Genomic DNA, 23,283 nt, shown 5'->3' with positions numbered 1-23,283 from the left:
TTCTTTCTGCATTGCTATATTTTGTATCAGTCTCTTTTCTCTTTTTGTGTGGTTCTAAAAGAAGAGTTAAATGTGGCTTTGCAGTAGCCATTTGTCCTTCTAATGTTCTGATTTATACGTCTTGAGCCTGCTCTCTGTCTGGCTTTTAAGGAGGCACTTAACCTGTCTGTAACCCACACACTCTCACACACCCCCACACTTGCATGTAATACCTACTTTTCTGCAGTGCCATTTGCTTTTACATTTCTTTTTCTGTTAGACTTAACTCTTGGGTATAATTTCTTACCATTTGTCAGGGCTACTTGGTCTTTGCATTCTGTTTACTTTCCCCAAGCAAAGAGCTATCAATAATAGTAAGCTCACATTGGTGCATGTCTTGTGGAAAAAAAATCAGTTTGTTTCATTCAGTTTCTTTTTGAATGGTGTTCCTCCGTGAAGACTTAGTAACCACAAATTGGTTAAGCGGGCTGACAAAATGGACAGATGGATGGACACATCAACACAACTATATTAACCTGCAACATTGTACACACAAAAACAGACATCTTTTTAAATAAACCAGGGCAATAGAAGATCCAGCTAATAAACAAATGGTCAGTTAACAAGGAAAACGAGGAAAATAAAGTATCCAGTTGATAGCTTTTACGGCCATGTCACATTAGACGACTTTTCCAACGATTTTCAGTTGTAGCCTTCATTTACCTAATCTTGGAGGCGGTCGGCAGCACACTCCCATGAAGGTTAGTCGTCTAGTCTGACAAACCCAGTGGATCACGTCAACTAGTCTGCGATTTGCTCCGACATGGTCAAACAGGTTTGATTTTGTCTTTAGTTGAAGGGGTAGGCTGTATGTGTATGAGAGCTGTCAACCAATGAACGCTCACCTGGAAGTACAATTCATATAATGCAGCAATGAGTAGCAAGGAACATGGATATTTTAGACCTCACAAACAGAAGAGAAGCTTGTCTGTCTGATGTCTTATGGTTTACATACAACAAGAGAACAGAAAATGAAAGAAAGGACCAGGACTGCAGCTCAACACAGCTTACCTGTTAGCATTCATACTGCACAAGCTCTGTCAGGCAACACACAAATTGGCTGTTAGAAAAAGGAACAATCATGACTGTTCTGAAAAGTCATCACACAGTCACTAAATTTTAAATGCCCAGTAATTTGCAGTCATGTAAACCAACATGGTCCGGTGATGAGATTAGCAGACCCACTCAACAAGTCTGGCATACACTAAAACTAGAAGTTGTCTAATGTGACACCAGCATTACGAAAAGGTAAACCTCATAGTATCCATGTTCCATGCTGAAAAATCCAAACCAGAGTCTGGTTGATCCATGTCAAGTTACTGTTACCCCGTGCATATGCACCATTTATACATGAGGCCCCAGGAAACCAAACCTATTACTAGAGCCTACTCGGAAAGAAGTTGACTAGGATTATTATAAACTAAAGAGTTTTGTATCCACCAAGGGAAAATTTGAAAACATGAACGTCACTGTATTTATACACAACATCCCATGACTTTTCTGATTTCAATTCTGGCTTTTCAATTTTGTTTTGACAATTGCTTTTGCTTCATGTTTTGCTTTTCAGAATCCAGCCTTTCTTTTCACAGTCTCATTTTTGTGATTTCATTTTCTCCTGCTTTTCACTACAGAGACCTTTTCATATTTTACATGACCTCTTGCTTTTTCAGGTGTGTTCATAAAACTGTCATTCTTCGGTTTTAAATAAGATGGCATCTGACATGTCATGAATTGATGCATACTCAATGACATGCTGCCATGGTAAAGTGTCCCTGGGTACCAAGTGTGACATTAAACATAAAATGACAGCATCAACAAGGTGAATAAAAAGAGCAAAACAATGCACAAAATTAATTTGCAATCAAACAATAATTTGAATAACCTGAAGGAACTAAAATAAGTATAACCCACAGAAGATTCTGACACTCATCTTACCAAATAACTCAGCATTGTATTGTACAGGACTGCATTACGCCACTTTCTCAATTACTTTAGGAGGTAAGGTTTGCAAGACTTGTATTTCTTTCTTAGAATCTTTTGAAGCAACACTTAAGTCAGCATTTGTCCCTCAGAAATTTATTTTCAGCATTTTTAATTCTGATTGATAGTTTCGAATAAGTAAAAATTAAGAGCTAGACCCATATTCTTTTCAGGAACACAACATCAGTTGCTCTGTTCAAGGCTGCTTCGTGGCTGTTGGCCTTTTCTTTTAGAGGTTTCAGTCCTTGTCATATGTTGCACAGACAGCAGAAGTTCATTTTATCAGTGGTACTTCATGTCAGGTTTGTTTTCCCAAGATGAAGGGAATCTGTCAGAAACCCAGGCTGCACAGAACTTTAACTGAAAGGTTAATTTACAAAGAGAAAGGAAACTCAAAAATACAAAATTAAAAAATGAAAAATGCAAAATGAATTGATAAAGTACAGCATCTACAAACCAGATATAAAATCCTAAACAACAAAACAAATATTCAATAACCTGAAAATCCAAAATGAAAGGGTGAACGGTCCATGTACTTTTTGGTATTTGAAATTTCATTTTAGAAGCAAAACCGAAAATACAAAAATGAAAGGAATTTTCAGACTTTAATTTATGATTAAAGAATAAAATGAGGAAAAATAAGGTATTTTTTAATTCTGTGGTGACAAATAGCAGTCATAAATTTAAAATTACACATACTTTTCCAGATTTATTTGTGATTCAAATAATAAAAGTGTTACAGTTGAAAAACAACAAAACAGACGCATTTTCATTGTCTGAAACTGGAGGTACAACAGTCCTCCTCACAACACATCGATCGACAGCCTTGAAGTTACACTGCATGGCATCAGCAGAGGATGGACAATTACATTGTTTTTCGGAACAGTAAAAGAGTGACATTCCGGGACGAGGACATGACTGCAGAAAAACTGAGTCGCATCTTTCCAGTAAAAATACAAGCTTTGCCAACTTTGCTTCGATGATGTAGCAGTTCTTTTATGAACGTTATTGCTGTTACTTACTGTGAAACAGCTAATATTTGGTGATTTAATTTACTAATACTAAGCCTGGCAATTTTTAGTGTGCTAACATTTTGAATGGTTGCTCATTGACAAATGTAACACATATTAAGAAAACATTCTGTAAATCATGTTGCTCTCCTAACATGTTACACATATGTGCAATATTAATACTCGAAACGTTTACTAACTATAAACTCTACTCTAAAAATTGCCAGACTTTCTGTTAGTAAATGAAATCACCAAATGTGTTTCACAATAAGTAACAACAATATCGTTCATAAAAGAACTGCTACATCAATGAAGCAAAGTTTGCAAAGCTTGTATTTTTACCGGAAAGATGCAACTCCATTTTTCTGCAGCCATGTCCTCATCCCGGAGTATCACTCTTTTACTGTTCCGAAAAACAATGTAATGGTCCATCCTCTGCTGATGCCATGCAGTGTAACTTCAAGGCCATCGGTCGATGTGTTGTGAGGAGGATTGTTCGCACATGTCATCAAAAATTGCACAGAAGAAGAAATGCCTCCGGTTTCAGACAACAAAAAATGTGTGTTTTGTTGTTTTTGAGCTATAACACTTTTATTATTTGAATCACAAATAAATCCAGAAAAGTATGTGTAATTTTAAATGTATGACTGCTATTTGTTACCACATAATTAAAAAATACCTTATTTTCTCTCATTTTATTCTTTAATCAAAAATCAAAATCTGAAAATTCCTTTCATTTTCATTTTTTCACTTTTGCTTCTAAAATGAAATTTCAAATACCAAAAAGTACACGGACCGTGAACAAACAGCTAAATTGTAAGGAGAGTGCAATAGGGAGCAGAAAACACGAGTTAATAATTACCGTGGCTGACTGAGATTGAAACAGACCTCCGGTACTCCACACAATGATTATTGCTGAACCTGCTTAACATAATACATACTTACACATAAAGTAAGGCATGGAACAGAATTAACAAAACTAACAGGAAAAAGACTAAAGGAACATAATAAACAAATGAAATACAATTAACAGAAATTGAACTCAATATAAAAAACTTGGAAAGAAGAAAAGAAATAAAATATGTAAGAATCACAAAACTGTTATAGTTTTAAATCTGTATCCATAATTTTACATAATATTCATTAAAATGATAATGTTTAAATATTGTTTTGCTATTTTTATTGCTGTTCTGGGGATATCATCACAGTGCCATTTTGGATTTTACCTTTTTGTATTTAGCTACCAGTTTGAGTATGTGTTCGTGGTGGTGGCTGCGCTGTTGTTGGTTATTGTCTCTGTTGCTCTGTGCTTAACAAGAACAAGTTGCAATGCATGACATCATCACACCCTGTCATTTAAGATGACAGTACACTGCACATGACATCTCAAAAAATACCTTTCTTGTTAAGAAATGAGATTGTTCATACTTAGGGAAAGGATTGTTTTGTTTCAGACGAGACTCTTTTGCTTTTAACTAAGACTTCTGTCTTAAATTTTTTTTGTCAGGTTATTTTGACCTTTGTTATGACAAAACCTGCCTCTTCAATTGGCCTTTCATCTAAGCCGCATTTGTGCTGTGATCTCCTAATTTAAGCCCCTTGTGTTTGTTCAGAGCTGACTAGCCATCACCTGGTTTACAATACAAACATAAACCGGGACAAGATCTCTGCATGTCCATATCACGGTCGTGTCTCAGAGCTACAGTAATTATTACATTCAGATAGTTTGCACAAAAATTCAACTCAAAAGTTGGTTAAATTTGGAGATGACATTAACCTAAATGGATTAGGAGACAGTCCAGAGCTGCGTTACCCAAAATTGTGGTTTTAACTTTAAATATTATCCAATTTATTAATGAAGAGTAATTCTTAGATGGAATTGGACTCCAATTTCTTTTTGTTCTGTTTTTACACTCAGTTTAAATTGAACTGGATGTACGAAACTCAGCAAAACTACATACTCATGTTTCAAAAAGTTTTTCAACTAGTACACTATTAAATTCATTTTTATTTTACTGTTCTTTTTCTAAACTGGTGCCAGTTTTAAGAGTACCAGGTGTGAGTGGCAATGAATATTCCATTTTTCTGCATACAGAGCCTCTGATACTATATATAACCATATAGGTTTTTACCAGAAATAATACCATCAATATAGTATAGCTATTTAAAGTAAGAGACCAGGCATGTCGACAATGTGAAATGCTGTTCTCACAGCCAAAATTCTCAGCTCTACTAAATTCTGTTGAAAAAACAAACTCAGACTGCAAGATCATTGACACTCTTCAGTATGAACTGCCATCCATCCATTATCCAACCCGCTATATCCTAACTACAAGGTCACGGGGGTCTGCTGGAGTCAATCCCAGCCAACACAGGGCACAAGGCAGGAAATAAACCCCAGGCAGAGTGCCAGCCCATCGCAGTCAGTCTGAACATGAGAACTAGAAAACAAAACATCTAAATAAACAATGAGTTTATTGAAATGGACAAGGTAGCCTAGAGTGAAATCCTGCATCTTCCATTGTGTTTTGTGCTGTTATCTGAGGGGTGGCCAAGTGTGTCATATTACTAAGGTCTAAGTCAGATTCTGTGAATTTGAATTTTTATGTTTTAATTTCAGCAAATGTCACCTATTTGTCTGTCCTGTGTGGTGTTTTTACCATTTAGTATAATGGTTTTGGGGCACTATAAAATGGGCACCAGGTTTAACAGGAGTCCCCTTGGACTATGATGTTTGCTGATGACATTGTGATCTGTAGTGATAGTAGGGAGCAGGTTGTAGAGATCCTGGAGATGTGGAGATATGCTCTAGAGAGGATAGGAATGAAGGTCAGTAGGAACAAGACAGAATACATGTGTGTAAATGAGAGGGAGGTCAGTGGAATGGTGAGGATGCAGGGAGTAGAGTTGGTGAAGGTGGACGAGTTTAAATACTTGGGATCAACAGTACAAAGTAATGGGGATTGTGGAAGAGAGGTGAAAAAGAGAGTGCAGGCAGGGTGGAATTGGTGGAGAAGAGTGTCAGGGGTGATTTGTGACAGACGGGTATCAGCAAGAGTGAAAGGGAAGGTCAACAGGATGGTATTGAGATCAGCTATGTTATATGGGTTGGAGACGGTGACACTGACCAGAAAGTAAGAGACAGAGCTGGAGGTGGCAGAGTTAAAGATGCTAAGATTTGCATTGGGTGTGACGAGGATGGATAGGATTAGAAATTAGAAAACTTGAGAGTCAGCTCAGGTTGGACAGTTGGGAGACAAAGTCAGAGAGGCAAGATTGTGTCGGTTTGGATATATGCAGAGGAGAGATGCTGGGTATATTGGGAGAAGGATGCTAAAGATAGAGCTGCCAGGCAAGAGGAAAAGAGGATGGCCAAAGAGAAGGTTTATGGATGTGGGGAGAAAGGACATGCAGGTGATGGGTGTGACAGAGCAAGATACAGAGGACAGGAAGATATGGAACAGGAGCAGCCAAATTAAGAAGAAGAAGACACTGTTAAAAGTGGAGGTGCTCATATGCCTTTTATAGTGTCACCTTGGCATTCTGGTTCCAACATAGGCCATTGAGAAATCAGAAGCAGCTGACAGCTTTCACTGCTGCCTTGATGTAGTTGAGATTGTTGTCACTAACTCCCTTTGTCATATCTGTCACATGGTCAGCAAATTGGATAATGAATTGTTCTATATTGGATGTACAGTTATGAATGAAAAGGGTATACAGTCTTTGTTTGTGGCAGAAAATGCAAGAATCTCCAGGGAAGGAATCTACTCTGTCAGGTTTATTTCTGAATATTTACAATATAAGGCTTGCATTGCAAGAAATCCAGGTACTGGCATCCAGAGAGAGTTAATTTTTTATAGTTCTTCTCTCATATATGGAGCTTTAAAGTCTTTGCTTATTCTAAATAATGCATCATAATGGTAATCTTAGTAATTATAGATGGAATTACTAATATTTGTGTTCATTGGAATTACTTGTGAACACTTTGAACTCACTTCAGTTTTTTTGTCTGGCACCTCCTGACTCACCTTTACAGGAAAAAAGCCATTTAAAGCCATTTTTGGACCATATTTTTTGCGCAGGAAATAACAAACTTATGATAGATGGCAACTGATGTCTTTAGCAAAAGCGATCAGAAGGACTTGAAGTTGTGCATGCCACATGGACAATCCCCAAGGGTTCACTCCTTAATGCGATGCAAGGGTTGAAATTCAGTGAATTTCAGCAGGTTTCACTTCCGCTGCCAAAGAAATCTTATTCATCAATCGTGCAATCTCACAGCAGAGTGACCATATCTATTTGAGCATGGCTTCATCTAGACTAATGACAGAACAATGCATTAACTTTCATCTGTTGCAGATACTGCAAAATTTTCAAACTGCCTTTACTCTTATAAATAATGTGATTGACCAGCATCCAATTTAGAACTGGTTCCTGGTTTGTGCCTGGAGCTGAAGGAATTGACTTCAGTTCCTTGGAATGTTGTAGTAGAAAAAGCAGATTGAGACAGTGAATGCAGTGTGTGTATAGGAAAATAGAAAAATAAGAAAATGGAAAAATGTCACTCCTTTATTTTTACTTTCTTTTCATTAACCTTTCCATCTTGCATTTATTCACAATTAATTTATATTACACTAAAAAGACTTGGATACCTCAACGTATATGCTGTGCTTACATTGCAGCAGCTACATTTTTAAAAGCTTTAAAGTGTAATTTTCCCATTGCTCATCTGTATGATAGCTGGCACTCCGACATTTTGACATGCAAAGTATCTTTATCTGCCTGGGTTCAATACATCCCTCAAGATTTTCTGACATCTTCACCATCATCCAGGCCACGCTCTCACTTCTTACGCTCACTTGCATCTCTTTGCTATTTTCTGCTTGAGTCTGTTTACTCTTGAAGACCCCCAGAAAGACCAACACTGGAATTGAATTTGTCTGAGCTGTAGGTCACTTATTGACATGGGGGAAACAGTAGGAAAAAAGATTCTGAACATGTCATATGTCCAGAGATAATTTGTTGTCAACTTTTTATTTTAAAGTAGATCAATACAGCATTACTTACAATAACCATTATGGAAGCAATGTCCAATCCCGGCCCTACCTTCCCATACATAAAATTCTCCCTGCAGTGGAGAGCAATAAAAGCACTTTAATCAAAGAAATAAAGGAAAACTACAGACACACACTGAAATACCTTGGACAAGGGCTAAATAAAAAGTAACAATAAAGCAAGCAACTTTGCTTTATGAGCAATAGTGCCTTTTTCCTAGATAGAGGTTGATTTGGGTGAAGTCTTGTTAATTTAAACTGCAAGACTATAAAAAAACATTAACCACAGATGCTTTGTGGGTTTTACATCTGGAAGTCAAAAGAAGCTTGACTGCTGTAATGCCCAGGGCAAAATTTTAATTTGATAAGAGGTAAGTAATAGATGAAATGTGTCTAATACATTGTAAAAAAAAAAAAAAACTTTGAGGACATAAAGATAATTGGTATTTAAGCACAGAGTTTAAAATAAAGAAAATATCAGCTCAGACAGAAATGACAGACAGGTAAGACCAAAAACATGCAAAGTAATTCTAGGATCTTTAGGAGAATGAAAGAAAATACAGAAAATGCAGAAAGTATTTGGAGCAATTCCCATGGCGAAACACCGACAGGTAATCAGGTATAATCCTTTAGCAAACTAAAATTGTATGCAATGGTTTTTAAGATTTATGGAACAAGTTGAATGTTTCTTAAAATGAACTTACAATAAAAGGGAAAGAGGTACATCAAGAGGTCAGTTATTGAAGAGTGGCAGAGACTGGCAGGACAATTTACGGATGGAGGAGTAGAAATTGGAGTAAGTGAAGTGAAAAACACATAAACTGGAACTTGGAAGAGGAGCCCACAAGATTTAGAGAAGAAACAGAGTTGCAGACAAAAGATGAATGAGGAAGGGGCAATTATTTTAACCTTAGCCAAACCTTGGAATGTCTGCAGACAAAGATCATTAAAAGCGTCCCCCCAGTGTATTATTACCACACTGAAATCAGATAATGAAAGGGCATAATTGCTCTCCTATCCAAAGAACATTAGACCAGTTTTGGTGAGAACAGACCGTTCAATTCAACCAGCTTGGCAATTCTATTCACTACTGTACATTCTCTAAATGACACTGAGACAATTTTTAAAGGTCTCTTAACTTTAGCTTTCTACCACACTACTTGGTAATTTATTCCATGTCTTTAGTTCCTGGTGTAATGAAAAGCCTTTTAACATTTTTTGGAAATCTAGTCTTTACAAGTTTCCAACTACTTCCCAGTGTTTCTCATGAAGAATATACTTTAAAGTAACAGTAGGGATCTACCATACTAACTCCTTTCATCATTTTAAGCACTCAAGTCATGTCCCTCTTCATCTCCATTCGCAGAAACTGGAAAGTTTCAGTGCTTTCAATGTTTCCTCATAGCTCATTCCTCTCAGCCCTAGAATCAGCCTAGTCATTTCCCTCTGAACGTTCTCTAGCACTGCTATGTATATATTTGTAATATGAGGATGTAAACCAATGATAAAATTGCAAGTCCTGCAGAAATACCATCACTTTGCCTCTGGGACAAATGAGTGAAAAATGCTAATGTTTGGACCTCCTTCCTTTCCAAATAAACATGATAATTATTAATATTATCTCAGCACAACACTTATTTCGGGGTAAAGAAGAACCTTTTAACTAGTGCGCAGGGCATTGAATTCATTAAAAAATGAGGACAGAACATTGAAACCATTATAGTTCCATTGGAAAGTAGTTTATTTTCTCAATAAATCTTTTGATGATAATTTACGTATGCAACTGGATTAGTAGAGAAGCACATCTGAAATCTAGCTATCTGAATTATTTTAAGATAAAATTGAGGATAACATTCGTGATTTAAAAGAATACAGATATAGTATAATCAATCTTATAAACTTATATATTTGAAAATTAGAAAATAGATTCAATATACTGTACTTAAAAGATCATTAGGAATAAGGTTTGGAAAGTGGAGGAAATTATATGCATAAGAAATGATCTGAGGTTTTAAAAGATGTGGGAGCAGAGTGATCAGAGATACAGCACACTATAGTCAGGAGTTCCAGTCACAATACAAATAATATTTGACAATGGGTAACTCTGTGTAGAGGTCCTTGTAATCCAAAAAGAAATTAATACATTGATACATGGTCAATCCTAGCCACTAATCATGGACCAAAATTCTGTAGCACACTTTAAATGTAAGCCCAATTTGAGTGATTAAATGTTTTTGTCTGCATTTGTCGATGAAAAACCAGAAGAGGCATCAATGATATCAGACATCATACCAGACTCGATAATGCTAGCCTGGTCAATGTGGATCAAATTAGCAATAACAGACTGCAATATGTGAAAGAAATATGTTAAGAAAGTTGGCATCTGTATTTAACAAAGATAGAGGTCTCTAACCAGAAGATTGTAGGGGAGTTGTTATTACACTTAAGCAGAGGTGGAACAACTGCCATATTAATACCTAATGTAATTGGGCAACTGAAATAGAGGATTGCAACATGTGTGTTAAGAGGGATGAAAACAGGTCTACAAATATTGTTTGAAACTCTGTAATGAGACCATTTAAACCAGATACCTTACACGAGTTCAATTACAGTCTAAAACCATTAACAGGGCATCTAATAGTGCATAATTTTTAGATGTAAGTTTAGCAAAATCAAGTTTAGAGAGGAATTAACTCAGTACTAGCATATGAGGTTATTAAGAAAACAGAGTAAACATTTCAAAATTTGGAACTTTCTTAAGATTATTACAAAATTGCTGTATTTAAGCCTTTGAGCTGGAGCAAAAGTCTCATTTACAAAGAAAATTACAGAGCATTTTTATTTGTGTGTGCCACACCAGATAAATAAAAATGGGTCTGAACCCAGGTGAATTTAGCACTCTACATGCTGCAATAATAGCACATTAATGTTTATCCTCGCACCAGTGCTTTTTTCTAAATTCCACAACTTAAATTTCAGTTCATTAATTGCTTTCATCCTTGACATAGCAACATGAAGTGCAAATGCAATATTATTATCAATGATGAAACCTTTAATTGCAAGCCATACAACAGGTTGGTCATCGACGTTGTCAACTTTAAGTGAAATACGGTCTCTTCATTTAACTAAGAGCTGCTTATGGTACTGTCTGTTATTTAAGCAGGTATGAAAGCCCCACCGCGCAGCACAATTCTATTAAACCGGTATCATAAACTTCAGAAAACAGTATTTTTTGGAGAGAGTAGCTGCCAAAAGGCTAACAGCTGTAATAAATAGTGTTGTTATGGTTTGGTTCTCATTTTTCTTCAACATTTCTGCTTCTTTTATGACAGGTTTAGGTTTGTGTATGTTTTTTTGTTTTTATCATGCACAACACACATATAATATTTATTTTTTAGTTAAGAGCATCTTTTATACCTTTGCAGAAGTGTTGTCATGTGCTGTGCACTCCTGGTTATTCCAGATTATAAAGGAAAACAATTTAATTTATTGGTGAGTTGTTTGCTTTATTATAGGGTGTCACAAACTCGACACAGAGTCATAGAAAGGTTTGGGGCAGCCACTCGTGTAATTGGTACCCTGGCTGCAAAGTTGCAAAAGTGTATACAGCACTAATGTGCACAAAACCGAGTCCAAAACAGAACTGAGGGAACAGGGAAAAGGTGGAGGCTTTTAAAAGGGAAGACAGGAAGTGAGATCAAAGCAGTCGGGCTCATGAAGGTCTAAAGCCATAGGATCAAGCCTGGATGTGACATCACAGGGGGCGGAGCCAGCAGGGACTCTTTCCATAGGCTCAGTCCTGTAAGTGACGTCAAGAGGTCCAGGTGGAATCTCCCGGGAATGGTCTGCAGGAAAGGGAGAAAAGGAGTCAGTGCACTCTGCCACATCACGGTATGACTCAGAACTTCCCTTACTCAAATCGGAACTGCTCTTACTCAAGCCCTTTAGCTGCCTCCTATGTGCACGTGTGTGACAAGGGTTATTGTTAAAAGAATTTCTTAGCTCCTATGCTTTGATTGAATGACTATGATTTCTGACCTCTGTTAAACTTTTGATTGAAGATAGAAGTAATGTTTTTGGTTATGAAATTACACTGGGTACATGCAATACATGGTAATGGAAATCCCTTGTGGTATCATCATATCATCATTAAAGTTATTTTGCCTTAGGTATTTTTTTTTCTGGTGCTTTAATGTTTCAAAGCCAAATTTACAGCCTTCATTTTTATGTGTGTATTTTTTTCAACATCTTTGTTTTAAAAACATTTTAATTTTTATCTTTGTATATTCTTTAGTGAATATTGCTGCCATTTTAGAATTTCAGCAAGTAGTTAATGCATTGTTTGGAAGCATTGCATGGTTGTTAAGGACCACCTCTCAGGGGGCACCATGGTTCACGCCACAAAGACTTTTTCTTAATGACAGCACCAAACCATTAGTCCTTTTTCTACAATGACTTCTAGTTTTCCGTTTGTTGATTTGATTCTCAGTCTTAATATTTTGGCTCTAGTTGAATTATGGGGCTCTTGTTAATGACTCCTGGCAATTCTTGTTCCGATGCAAATTAACAGTCTATTTAGAGACCCGTTTGTTATAGTTTCTGTCTCAAACCTCATGCACATCTCCTGGTCTGATGATAATAATAACTAGCAGTTACTCTCTCTTATTTATCAACATGCTATTTAAAGAGGGTGACTGGAAATTAGAAAAGCAGGCAGAGAATGTTTTTTTCCTGTGGTTCACCTGAGCTACTTTAAGTACTCAAGTCTGGCATAGCAATTTATGACATTAAGGTTTGATTTGTGTGTTTTGAAAGTAACTGTAAGGAACCACCTCATTGTGATTTTTTTCCATTTTATCCCTCTGAAATGTCTTCCTCTTCCCTTCTGTTTAGTAATCAGGATGAAAAACAGAAATCTGGATCCCTTTAAAAAGAATGTTTCATTCTTATAGATGTTTAATATTCATTGTTAGTGTGACGTAGAAACGGGAGAATACAACTTCTGGGTTCGCCCGCAGCATTCATTGCTGTATACACAAGATGCACTCACACAACTTCTGTTTTAGCTAAGCCCAAGGACAAATGCAATTTCTACAAAAAGCAGCTCATTAAATTGACTGGATCATATCTCTGTCTTCTTTCAAGTTAGCCCCCAATTTCTGCAAGACTCATCATCCAGGTCAACCACATTCCCCCAAAGGGCAAACCTTCCTTAGTGACTACAACTCATTATATTATCTCTTCTTGTTACTTTTGTTAATTATCAGCTTTGTCACTCATGCCTGTGATATGTTCCATGTGTTTTGTTCCTGGACCCCCAAGAGGTGGGGTCACCTACCCATCATCACAAGGGACTGGTTTCAGCCTGCAGTTCCTTGCGGTTCTTCTGAATGCACTTGCGATTAAATACTGTGATTTAAACTTTTTGTAATTCCTTGATTTCTAAACCGTTTCTCACTTTTAATTTACACCACTGTCAGCTGTTTATAGTTCATCAATTAATTAATGGACAAATGTTTATGTTTAATCAGTTCTACCTTGTTCTTTGTGTGTTTTAACAAATCTGTATTATGCATCAGTTTTGTATTTATTAATTGGTATAATCTGTACCTGTATAATCGGTATATCTTAACTGAGAATTGTTCACAGTGTTCTACACTCGCACTCAGTGAAGAGTTCCATACAAAAATAAGTTGTATTATTTTTTTTTTTTTTGACTTTGTCATGGATTACTGTTTTGGGATTGTGTTCATCTTAACTTTCAGGCAATTCTTTTTTGACTTTTGTGCTCCATGGAGCTTCTTTCTATTACAGAACATTTTTATATTAATAAATATTTTATTTATAAAGATTCTATGTGGCCCTCAGTGTTACTAGCTGGACTTTTTGACAATGTTTCCCCTCTAGTGGGCTTTTTTTTAAACTGTTTGGGTCTGCCTCATGAAAGCCCCCAGCATCTGCATGGATCCCACTCACCCATGCCACAGTCTATTTGAACTGCTTCCATCTGGCAAATGCTACAGAGCCTTTCATTTACAAACCTCAAGGCTCAGAGATAGTTTCATCCAGGGGAGCTACAAACACACTCAATCTATGCATCAAGCGCCCACGGTAGGACTGTTTGTACTAACAATTACAATTACCTCACTGTAAATTTACACTACAACTGTAATATTGCATAATCTGAGACACTTTATGAACCATTTGCGCTCTTTGTACTATGTGTGCATATTGTAATAATGTTTTCATATTGTACATTTTTATTGTTTTATCATATTATTTTTATCATTTTATAGGAAGACTAGCAAAATACCCGCGCTTCGCAGCGGAGAAGTAGTGTGTTAAAGAAGCAATGAAAAAGAAAAGGAAACATTTTGAAAATAACGTAACATGATTGTCAATGTTATTGTTTTGTCACTGTTGTGAGTGATGAGTGTTGTTGTCATATATATATCTATATCTATATCTATATCTATATCTATATATATATATCTATACATATACACACATATATACACACAAATACATATATATGTATATATACATACATATCTACATATATACACACACAGCTATTTCGTATCAGTGCAATACGCTGTTTGTTAAAACGGATGACACCCGCTCTTACGCAAGTCTGCGTGGATATTATGAACTATCGATTTGTTCAAGTTCTATTTAAATTTTAAATAGAAGGAATTTTTATTTAGTCGACAGAAATATCTTTGGTAGGAATGGTAAAACAGACAGGAATATTATTCCTGAATAAATCAACTCAAACCTTAAACAACTTATAATATTTTGCTCTCCATAAAAATATATCCTGTCTAAATTATACAAGTTAGAAATAAAGTAAACATTAAAAGAACAAACATTCAAATTTCTTTACTCTTATGTAATTTTATATTTTATAAAAAATAAACTTAGATTTTAAATATCCCAAAAGATTTTGCTCTCCATAAAAATATATCCTGTCAAAATTATACAAATTCAAATATGAACATGCTGCATAACAAAACCTGGAAATATAAATAAAATGTGTTCCTTTCAGCAATAACAAATCAAATCATTCAGTTGTATTTGCTCATATGTCATTTTAGAGCTGGACGCCTGGCATCTTTTTTTGCCAACAGGTTTGTTTCTGTTTGGTGTGAGGTTCTGTGTTGTGGAGATTCTCAGGATGGATAGCAGGTGCTCATCAGTGAGGCGACTCCTGTGTGCTGTTTTGTTAGTCTTTATCACTGAGAAGAGCTTCTCACACAGATATGTGCTACCAAACATGCACAAGGTTCGAGCCGCATGTAGACGGACTTTTTGTTCTTCAAAGTCACCAAAGCGCCGTGCAAACTCAGTGCGCAGTGCGCCAGTTTATCAGCAAAGTGCGATTTGGGAACACCGTAGTGACGACTTGGTTTAACATTACTTGGTAACAGGGAAAGTGGGGCAAGTGGTTGTGTCTCCCATAAAAGCAGCCTCAATTGAAATCACTTTGTGATTGTGCACGGGTAAAAACGTCCGCTGAAGTGTCAGATTCTTATTTAATTCTTCTGCTTTCTGTATCTTCTGCATTGCATTCAGGTCTTTCAGGTTACCCTGATGTTTTGTTTTATAGTGCCGCCTTAGATTAAATTCTGTAATTACAGCCACATTAGCTCCACAAATGAGACACACGGGTTCAGTAAACATATACTCAGCCTCCCATCGGTTTTAAAGGCTCTATTTTCAGAATCAACTTTTCTCTTCAGCATCGTGTGAGCTAGCTTCGCAATAACTTGCAGCATCTTAAGGTAGACTTGATTAACGCGTAAGTGTTCGCAAGGCAGCTGAAGCGCTGCATTATGGGATCTGTAGTTTATTGTGTTACCAGCGCTTCATATACCCGGCTTTAATAACAATAATACAGTATATAAAATGATCTCGGGCCGGATATAATTACACGCCGGGCCGGATGTGGCCCGCCCTTGAGTTTGACACATATGGACTAAATAGAACTTGAAAAGATATATTTTTCGAATGTGATCGCGCAATTCAGATAGAGTTGACGCACTACAGCCTGCATGCCTCAATAAGTCATCCTCCCTCGCCTTACTTTTTACCGCTCATCTAATGAATACACTGAGTATGGCTTTACCAAAACAATCATTGATGGCTAATAAAGTATCCATTATTCGAGTATGTAGATCGGGTTATATATATATATACATATATATATACCCGCGTATCAGCGAGAAGTAGTGTGTTAAAAAGCTAGAAAAGAAAAGGGAACATTTTAAAAATAACGTAACATGACTGTCAATATACAGTATTTGTTTTGTGAGTGTTACTGAGTGTTGCTGTCATCAAGGATTTGATTATCATTATTTCTTTCAATCAGGTTCGTATTTGTAGGATGTGTTGTGTTCAAGTTACATTCCGTGTTTGTCAATCGCTGTAAAGATGACAGGTTTCATTCATCGATTCGCTTCTTACTGCATCAATAAACAGCTCGTCTTCTTCTTTATCTGAGACCTGACACACTGCATGCACAGGTTTTTTACACTGTCTTCCTTTAGCGGACATTGACTTTTTCCAACGTGTGCTTTGTTTCCGCAGTAGCTGGATTTATGAATATGTTTGTATGTATCAGACGCTTCATATTTTTTGCTGCCTTTTCAATTGTGTAATTCGGTTTTTCTTCAGCGCTCTTTGAAACTGTTGCTTTTATCTGTGCACTGCGCCAGTTCACGTGAGCCGCCGTGTACATGCATCGAAGGTTCCCAGCTGTGCTGGTGCCATCTCGCTATGTCCATGGCTGTATTTAATGTTACCTTAGTCCTGGCACTTAAAACTTTCTCTCGCAGTTTCGCTGAGTTTGTGTCAAACACCACCCTGACCATCTCATCTTCCTCTCCATAAGCACAGTCCTTCACCCGTGAATATTTAGTGGGAGTTTGCTATTGGATTGCCGCTGACGGACGGCCTTATATGGGCAGGCACTAAATTACAAACGCCAGCGGCAGCCTGTCTATGAACTTAATTTAAAGTGTAGGTTTACATCGTGCTTTGTTTCCGAAGTAGTGGAACTCATGAATATGGTTGTATATGTCACTCGCTCGCTTCTTATTGTTTCGCTGCCTTCTCAATTATATAATGCATGTTTTCTTCAGCGCTTTTTGGAGGTCTTCCTGGTTTTCTATGTACTGCGTGATTACGTGGGAGGCGTGATGATGTCACACGAAACTCCCCCAACGGCGTTGAAGCTCATCTCCATTACAGTAAATGGAGAAAAACAGCTTCCAGTTATGACCATTACGCGTAGAATTTCGATATAAAACCTGCCCAACTTTTGTAAGGAAGCTGTAAGGAATGAACCTGCCAAATTTCAGCCTTCCACCCACACGGGAAGTTGGAGAATTAGTGATGAGTCAGTGAGTGAGTGAGTCAGTGAGTCAGTGAGTGAGTGAGTGAGGGCTTTGCCTTTTATTAGTATAGATTATTTTATGGAGGAGTTGCACATTGAATCTCATTGTACTGTGCACAATAACAATAAAGGAATTTAATTCAATTCTCATTTAAATGCATTGTGACTTTCAAGAGACATAAAAGAACTCAATGTCGTCTAAAGAGGAGGAGACCATTGTAACTTGCATTTTAGTATCTATTGCCATTGTGGCTCTTCAATTAATTAACACCAGACCTCGGTTCAGTTCACAAAGTTTGCAGTGCATTGTTTAGTGTAGAAGTTTACTGCAGTATAAAATTTCCTGTTCCATCATGTCAGCAACCTTGATAGAGTTTGATACAAAGAGAAAGAACAGGCTACTTTCTTTCTCTAGAGTTCACTTCCATACTAGATGCCAATACTTGGTGTTGGAAAATCATATTAAATTAGTGGAATTAATATGAAGATATGGTGCTCATAAGTTAAGCTGCCATCCATCTCAGGTTGACACATAAATCCCACTCTCGGTTTGTCAACAGATTGATAAATTTGAGAAAATTTTAATGTGCTGTAGTACAGGTGTTATGATGAGCTCCAGAAAATGGAAAATGGAATTTTGCATTTCATTTATTTAGAAAGTATGCCATTATGTTTGTTAACCGCACCCAATGTTTTGCATTACATGAATTGAAGCTTTAGATTTAGGTCTATTGGATTTCTTTTTGTGGTAATGTCTTTTTTGTGTCTCTTATACAGCCGATCACATTCACAAGATTGGTAGATTGTGACTGCTCATTTTTAAGAGGATACTATAGCAGTGTAGAATGGTGCCAGTCAAAACAATGTTTGCAGGGCAAAGGGAGTTTCACAAGACAGGGGCAAGATCTTGCAGAGTCCCTCAAAAAAAGAATGAAAAGGCTTGTGAAGTATAGACACTTGGCATCCTACCAAAGTATAAAATGGAAACTTAAGTAGATAGTACTAAAGCAAAATGGTAGTGGGGAATGAAAGGTAACTTAATGCCAACTCCCACAATGCTCTAGAGATGGAAGATGGACTGTCTGCCTCATTAAATGATGGCTGGGATTTCTTAGGACTGCAGAAGAACCAACTATAACAGTTTCAGGATTTGAAGAGCATACGTCTGACTGCCCAGTGCAGCTTTGCAGATCACCTCAGAAGTAGTTCCAGCATACTGTATAAGACCACCTCAGAAACAGTGGCAAGTTGAACTTACAGTTGAGAAGTGAACTTGGACAAGGATTTATACTGGTGGAATGAAGAGAGGCAAGAGAATTAAAGAGAAAAGTATAGAAGGTGAGCACAAGGCCTATACAGTAGTGGAAAAGTAGAATAGTCATCCTAGTTTACCATCCTAGCATGGAGGAAGGCTGAGGGGTCACTATAATGTGTTGTTTATTGTACATTTGCACAACTGCTTATGTTATTTCCTCCCTTTTTGTAATTTAACAATTTATATCCTTGATCTCTGATGCTGGGGACTGCATGATAGTACCAACTATTGTGCACAGCAGCTAGTGAGGTTACCACATTGGATTTTTACTATCTGAGTCTAAGTTGCTCTTGTACTGTTTAGGAATGAATGCATGATATTTACTGACGCCCATAAAAATGAAAATACCATAACTGCACTGCTAATGACAACCATCCTCTTTGCTAACCCCACTTGTTTCAGTGAAGGGTTAAGGGGAACCAGAGCCTATGTCAGCTAGAAGCATCATTTCTCATCAACACAGTCTTTAATGGGGTTAATTTGGATATTTCATGTAACCAAAAGTTATTATCGTTGAAGTTTGGAAGACAATACAGAATACTTGGAGAAATACTCACTAACCAAGCCATCCATTTGATAATAAACGATAATAAACAATGAAACCCTTTAATTTTCTTCATGGCTTTTTAGGGGGGTTTCAGCATTGGTGCAAGGTTGGAATAGCTCTGAATGATGCCTCACTATCAATATAATATTATTATTAATGTAAAAGAATTCTGTATCACCTGTATAAGAGAATAGCTGTGTGTTAGGAAGGGCTACAATCCAAGCTTTCTTGATAAAGCAAATAAGAAGTAACACTGGAAGTCCTGAGTTCAACCCTCGTCAAAAGCAGAGCCTACAGCTCCTACTCTTATATTACATATTTCCTGTCCTTTCTCTTATTCATCTCATGTACATCCTGCTTTATGGTTTGCTGTAGAAGCCAACAAACCTAACTAAGCAGTGCAGCTTCTGCTGTCCAATGTTACATCCTCCCCAGCTGAAGATAAAGAATAATATCCAAGCATCACAATTTCTCAGACCTCTTTTTTTCTGATGCATAAGTTTATAAGCTCACTGTTATTGTTCTCTCACATTGTGGTGCATTCTTCCTTGGCATTTATCCCAGTAAGCACATTTTCCCTTAATTCCTTATTTATTTATGCATTTATGTTAAACACTTGTTTTGTACTGTGCTATGTTACATTACAATTGACTTTACTTTGTTGCTTTTATTTTATAGCCACATAGCTTACTAGGACGAACAGTGAAAGGAAGTTGTAACTTACATCCATAGTATGTGGTTGTTTCACTGACATTTTCATAGTGCTAATAAACAGAAGAGTGTCATGTTGCAGAGTGCTGCCTTTTCAGCTCCAGAACCATGGGTTCAAACCCCTGCTACTGTCTGTGTACAGCTTGCACACTCACTGCATGCCTGCTTGAGTTTCCCTTTGGGCAGCCTTATTTTTTCTTCACACAACCTATAAACACACAACGTAGGTTAACTGCCACTTTAGCAGTGAGTCTGCCTGGTGATGGTCTGGTGGTCTGTCCAGGTTTGTGCATGATGATGCTGTCAGTCCCCCTCATAGCTTTGAATTGTGTGAAATGAGTTTTGAGATTGTGCTGTCTACTTAATGACTTCAGTCTAAAATGCTTGTTGTTCCTGTTGAACAGCAGATATGCAAACAGAAAATCAAATATGCAATGCTGCTTTTCTGTTTTTAAATATTTATCTCTCCTTACCTTTATATGTGAGGAGATAGAGTTTCTCACCTACTGGCACAAATGTTACTTACTTTCCATCCTTGTACCTTCTTCATTTGAAATCACAATAAAAACATTAAAAAATGAATGAGAGCAGGATGGTGGTGTAGCTTGGCTCTAGAGATCAGAGTGCAGTTCCTAGCTCAGTTAGTGTTAAGGGTTGCACTTTGCATGTTCTCCTCCTGTTTTTGTTGCTACAGAGCTGTAATACTTGTACTCATTTTGTGTAGTACTTTCAGTTTACTGTTATGAATGTTACTTTTGCTTACGTTGCTGCATTTATAAAGTCAAAAAATCATAAAATGCTTTCCTATATTAGTGCGTTTCACCAATTTGGAAAAACGTTTGTGGTATTGTAAATTGCACTACAATATACATGATTTTTAAATGGTTCGTATGTCAATGGTAGAGTGTCCTTTTCGATTCTAACTAATGCACTTGAGAATAAACAACCTTTGTTTAAAAGAAATTGTTTTGGTAACATTTGACCAATCCCCCTGCTGCAGGCTTTTTGCTAATGACATTATGTTGTGTAGCACCAGAACAAAGTCAGTGGAGAGGAAGTTGGAAAAATGGAGAAGGGCTTTGGAAGACAGAGGATTGAAGATAAAGTTTTAACAATGATCAGGATTCAGAAGTTAGCCTGAAGGGAGAGCTATTGAAAAGAGTAAACAAGTTTAAATATCTAGGATCAGTGGTAGGCCAAGATGGAAAATTATATGCAGAGATAACCAACAAAGTACAGGGTGGCCCACGAAAAAGTAGCCCGCCTTCCTGCCAGAGTGGCGCCGATTGACTGCCCTCATCACGAAAGCTGTGCAGACGTAGTGCAAACGTGTGAGTACGAGCTGAACGACATATTCCATTCCACAAAGAATCATTTTCAGCACTTTCTGTAAAGAGTGAGTAAAGATTTTTGCATTTCAAGTTCTTTCTTTATGGAAGGGCGCCTTTTTTCGCCAGGGTGGCGGGCTACTTTTTCGTGGGCCACCCTGTACATCATGGAGAAAACAATTGGAATGTATCAGGAGTACTGTGTGATTAAAGAGTTAAGGTGAAGGTGAAAGGTAAGGTGTTTAAGACAGTGGTGAGTCCAGCAATAATGTATGGAGCTGAGACACGAGCAGTAAAGGAAATGCAGAAGAAGAAGTTGGATGTGACAGAAATGAGAATGTTGAGATGCATGTGTGGAGTTACAAAAAAAGAACAGAATAAGAAATGAGACCATCAGAGGTAGAACAAAAGTGTGAGAGATACTTAAAGTACAGGAAAGTAGGTTGAAGTGGTATTGTGATGCGAAGAGGGGATACAATGAATAAGTGGGCAAAAGAGTGATGGGAATGGAAATATAGGGGAAGAGAAATCAAGAAAGGCCAAATTGGAGTTTGAAGAAGAGGTGCAGGACTGAACTGTATACATACAATATATACATACAGCTGTATATATATACACTGTGAGTGGAAAAAAAACACACCAAAATGTTTTTCATCACATCTTCAACAATAGTCAGCCGATTTTGATAAAATTTGGAACATTGTATAAACTTGTGAGTAATTAATACCACTGTTGTTGGAAAACATATTACATACACTTTGTATCAAACATTAAGTAAATCAGCCGACTATTGTTGAAGATGTGATGAAAAACATTTTGGTTTGTTTTTTTTTTCCACTCACAGTGTATATAGAGAGAAGGTTGATCAAGCACATTAAGACCACATAGAAGTAAGAAAAGATGAAGAGGAAGAAGAAGAAAAGCAGAAGAAGAAGACTTTTTGATAACATCTGAGTAAAGGGCCTTTAAAGGCTTGCTATATGTAGAGCACTAAATAACAAAATGAAAGCCTTTGTTAAGGTCTTGCTACTGTAAGTGAATAACACATGCACTATAGACAGCTCTCACTGTAAAATTTTCAGCTATGCTTTATAAGTCTTATTAAGATAAAACAAGCATGTGTTGGGGTCTTATAGCAAAGCAGTAACAAACTAATAGATGCATCTTGGTAGCCCCAATCATTCCTGCCTTGTTCTCCTGGCCTTTAGTTTCCTGAAGTAATCTGAATTTCAATGGTGAAAATCCCAAAGTATATAACTAAACAAACAAACACACTAAATAATTATTGTAAAAATGTTGGTTTAAGTGCTGCACCTTCCGGGACATTAAAATGGATTGGAATATTTCAATAGTTGGATGTACAGCTGGTCAGGTGGAGAATTTTTTTTTTAAGGTGCCACAAAGTGCATAAAGTTTATGCATAGGCAGACCCCAACTCACTGTATTCTAGTGACCTTTAAAATGAACATGATAGGTACTAAAGTCCATTTCAAATTTAAATTGGCTTCTGCTGCAGGAGTCAGCACCACAAGGCTGAGCTGGCACAATCTTCTGATTGATTAGAAATGCCAAATTAGCCATTTTTCATTATTTATACTATTTCAGCTCCTTCAAATTGCCTGTTTATCCTTCAGCAGTCCATGCATATAAAACTCTTCATATACGGTCAGGGATAGTCTATTCCTGATGGATTGATTATGCATCCGTAAAATTTATAGCAGAAACTCATTCAGCAGGATTTTTGCAATGTGCTTTATCTAGGAGGGAAGTCACTTTTTTTTGTTACTGACTGTGAACCTGCTAAAACTCATCAGATTCACTGTGAGAAATGAAATTTGTTTTAACCACAAGCCGAGAAGAGTGATGCAGTATTACGGCTACTAAGGCTGGCACCTGTTTACT

General features: G+C 37.0%; 1 protein-coding gene across 3 annotated transcripts in view; it reads left to right on the top strand.

The window, feature by feature from the left end:
* Positions 1-23,283, top strand: part of drp2 (dystrophin related protein 2) — a 466,042-nt gene that overhangs the window by 280,012 nt on the left and 162,747 nt on the right. The gene's annotated exons all lie outside the window — the stretch shown is intronic.

The sequence above is a fragment of the Polypterus senegalus genome, chromosome 10, assembly GCF_016835505.1.
Source record: "Polypterus senegalus isolate Bchr_013 chromosome 10, ASM1683550v1, whole genome shotgun sequence".
In the NCBI taxonomy this organism is placed as follows: domain Eukaryota; kingdom Metazoa; phylum Chordata; class Cladistia; order Polypteriformes; family Polypteridae; genus Polypterus; species Polypterus senegalus.
The sequence above is the reverse complement of the archived record's forward strand: the minus strand, read 5'-3'. Positions and strand labels throughout refer to the sequence as shown.